This window comes from Microcebus murinus, chromosome X, assembly GCF_040939455.1.
Source record: "Microcebus murinus isolate Inina chromosome X, M.murinus_Inina_mat1.0, whole genome shotgun sequence".
Taxonomy (NCBI): domain Eukaryota; kingdom Metazoa; phylum Chordata; class Mammalia; order Primates; family Cheirogaleidae; genus Microcebus; species Microcebus murinus.
The window spans coordinates 32,620,567-32,623,963 of record NC_134136.1 but is presented as its reverse complement, the minus strand read 5'-3'; the positions used below and the strand labels follow the sequence as shown (position 1 = coordinate 32,623,963).

Below are 3,397 nucleotides of genomic sequence, written 5' to 3'. Positions count from 1 at the left end.
AAGCCTCCACACATCAGGTCTCTCTGCAACCCTGACATGCAGAGCCAGGCCGTGATCCGCAGCTCCCCAAGTGAGGGTGGGGTCCTGCCTTTTGTCAGGACTAGCCAGCCCCTCCTTGGGGATGGAAAAAGGAATGAACAAACTAGGAATGTGATTTTGAGGGGATTCCGAGTATGATCCAGCTCCTGGGAACTGGAGTGGTCCTGGAACAGCATTACAAGAACGCCTGCAATGCAGAGCTTGCCCTCGCTGGCTCTGGGCGGCGTTGAGCACAGGCTGCCCTCTCAGCACAGCTGTGCCTCACGCATGAGGCGTGCAGAGACATAAACAGGTGGAGGAAAGACTCATCAAGGGGTCAAGCCCACTCCGCTCAAGCCCCTGGTTTGCCCCACACCACATTGCAAGTTCCTGCTGCAGAGGAAGCCCAGCTACACCTTGGGTCCAGGCTGCTTCTGGGAAACTGAAGCCCCCAGGACACACTGCAGCCTTGGGGGCCGTTGAAGGAAGCAAGTGACCTGGGTGCCAAAGTCATGAGAAAGCCGACCTCTAACCAGTTGGTGACGGTGCATAGTCAGGAATTTCACTAGAATGCACAGCAATGGGCCTAAGTAATGTCTGGGAAAGCTACCAGGAGGGAGGGATTTCCACCCAAGAATGCCATTGTGATTCAGTATTGGAAAATCTATAAATGTGATTTATACGAATAAGCCAAAAGATTAAGAAAAAGTAGATCTCAAAAGTCCCTAAAACGGAATGTGTGAATGTCTGATATCTATTACGTTAATATATGAGTTGAGGATCTTTAGCTCTGGGGAAAGGATGCCTTAAAAATCGGCAGGAAGCCACATGCCACGTGCCACGTGCCGCCCAAATCGGCAGGTCGACGCCTGCCACTCGCCCAGGAAATGCAGCAGGTCCCCCTGGTGGCGTGCTACAGCTCTTTTGGGACAACTGAGGTGGCTCTGAAAAGAGCCTTTGGGTTTCAGTGCTCAGGCGATCCTGAGGCGGCTCACTTGCGGGTGGTGTACCTAATGAGGGCCATGGTGCCCTCGGACACGGCGTGCTTGCCGATTTCCCCGGGCAGAATGAGGCGCGCGGCCGTCTGGATCTCTCTGGACGTGATGGTCGCGCGCTGGGTGTAGCGCGCCAGCCGGCCGGCCTCCTCAGCGATGCGCTCGAAGATGTCGTGGACGAACGAATCCATCACTCTCACGGCCTCCTCGGACAGGCTGAGCCCCACGTGGAGCTGCCTCAGGACCCTGGGGAAGTAGGTGGCGAAGCTGTCCCCACGGCGGCTGCGGCGGCGGCGCCTTGGCTGCTGCTTCTTCTGCTCCTGGGTCGCGGTGGAGTCGGTCTCTTGGGACTCCGTGGCGCCGGGGCAGGCTTCAGAGTACAGCTCAGAAGAAGCCTTCCGCATGGCGGAGGGAGGTGTCTGTTCTCTAGGGAGATCAGACACTGGCGACACAGATCTGTCTCGGGTGTATTTATAGGCGCTGAGTTGACTCAGGGACTGTCCAATCACCTTGAGCATCGTGTGGCTCTCTGACAGGCTACCTGAGTCCCATTTCATCCAGTCACGGCGATGTGGCCCGTGACGTCAGGCAACTCAGCGACTATAAATACACCCGAGACAGACCTGTGTCGCCAGTGTCTGATCTCCCTAGAGAACAGACACCTCCCTCCGCCATGCGGAAGGCTTCTTCTGAGCTGTACTCTGAAGCCTGCCCCGGCGCCACGGAGTCCCAAGAGACCGACTCCACCGCGACCCAGGAGCAGAAGAAGCAGCAGCCAAGGCGCCGCCGCCGCAGCCGCCGTGGGGACAGCTTCGCCACCTACTTCCCCAGGGTCCTGAGGCAGCTCCACGTGGGGCTCAGCCTGTCCCAAGAGTCCGTGAGCGTGATCGATTCGTTCATTCACGACATCCTGGAGCGCATAGCCCTGGAGGCCGGCCGGCTGGCCCGCTACACCCAGCGCGCGACCATCACGTCCAGAGAGATCCAGACGGCCGTGCGCCTGCTGCTGCCCGGGGAAATCGGCAAGCACGCCGTGTCCGAGGGCACCATGGCCCTCATTAGGTACACCACCCGCAAGTGAGCCGCCTCAGGATCGCCTGAGCACTGAAACCCAAAGGCTCTTTTCAGAGCCACCTCAGTTGTCCCAAAAGAGCTGTAGCACGCCACCAGGGGGACCTGCTGCATTTCCTGGGCGAGTGGCAGGCGTCGACCTGCCGATTTGGGCGGCACGTGGCATGTGGCTTCCTGCCGATTTTTAAGGCATCCTTTCCCCAGAGCTAAAGATCCTCAACTCATATATTAACGTAATAGATATCAGACATTCACACATTCCGTTTTAGGGACTTTTGAGATCTACATTTTTTTAATCTTTTGGCTTATTCGTATAAATCACATTTATAGATTTTCCAATACTGAATCACAATGGCATTCTTGGGTGGAAATCCCTCCCTCCTGGTAGCTTTCCCAGACATTACTTAGGCCCATTGCTGTGCATTCTAGTGAAATTCCTGACTATGCACCGTCACCAACTGGTTAGAGGTCGGCTTTCTCATGACTTTGGCACCCAGGTCACTTGCTTCCTTCAACGGCCCCCAAGGCTGCAGTGTGTCCTGGGGGCTTCAGTTTCCCAGAAGCAGCCTGGACCCAAGGTGTAGCTGGGCTTCCTCTGCAGCAGGAACTTGCAATGTGGTGTGGGGCAAACCAGGGGCTTGAGCGGAGTGGGCTTGACCCCTTGATGAGTCTTTCCTCCACCTGTTTATGTCTCTGCACGCCTCATGCGTGAGGCACAGCTGTGCTGACAGGGCAGCATGTGCTCAACGCTGCCCAGAGCCAGCGAGGGCAAGCTCTGCATTCCAGGCGTTCTTGTAATGCTGTTCCAGGACCACTCCAGTTCCCAGGAGCTGGATCATACTCGGAATCCCCTCAAAATCACATTCCTAGTTTGTTCATTCCTTTTTCCATCCCCAAGGAGGGGCTGGCTAGTCCTGACAAAAGGCAGGACCCCACCCTCACTTGGGGAGCTGCGGATCACGGCCTGGCTCTGCATGTCAGGGTTGCAGAGAGACCTGATGTGTGGAGGCTTCTTTGCCTCTTCATAGGAAGGGTGACCACATGATTCTTGTCCAATGAATGTAAACGCTTTTGAGAGTGTTTCCCTTGGAGGGAAAAGATCTGGGGATAGAATAGGAACATCTCTTGGGACTTGGGGATTTTCAGAGCAACAGGGCTGGAAGGAGTGTTTTGCTTTTAACATCACTTTTTCCTGGATTTGTTGTCTTTGAAGTTCGGGTGGGTATGTCTTCTGGAGACAGATAGTGTCGCCTGGCCCCATTGGCAAGGGAAAGAGACACACCGTGGTGCGAGGGTCTGTTTGGGGCTCATGA

General features: G+C 55.8%; 1 pseudogene; it reads left to right on the top strand.

The window, feature by feature from the left end:
- The first annotated feature begins 1,686 nt into the window (after positions 1 to 1,686).
- On the top strand, positions 1,687 to 2,094 carry LOC105874279 (histone H2B type F-M pseudogene; annotated as a pseudogene).
- The last annotated feature ends 1,303 nt before the right edge of the window (positions 2,095 to 3,397 follow it).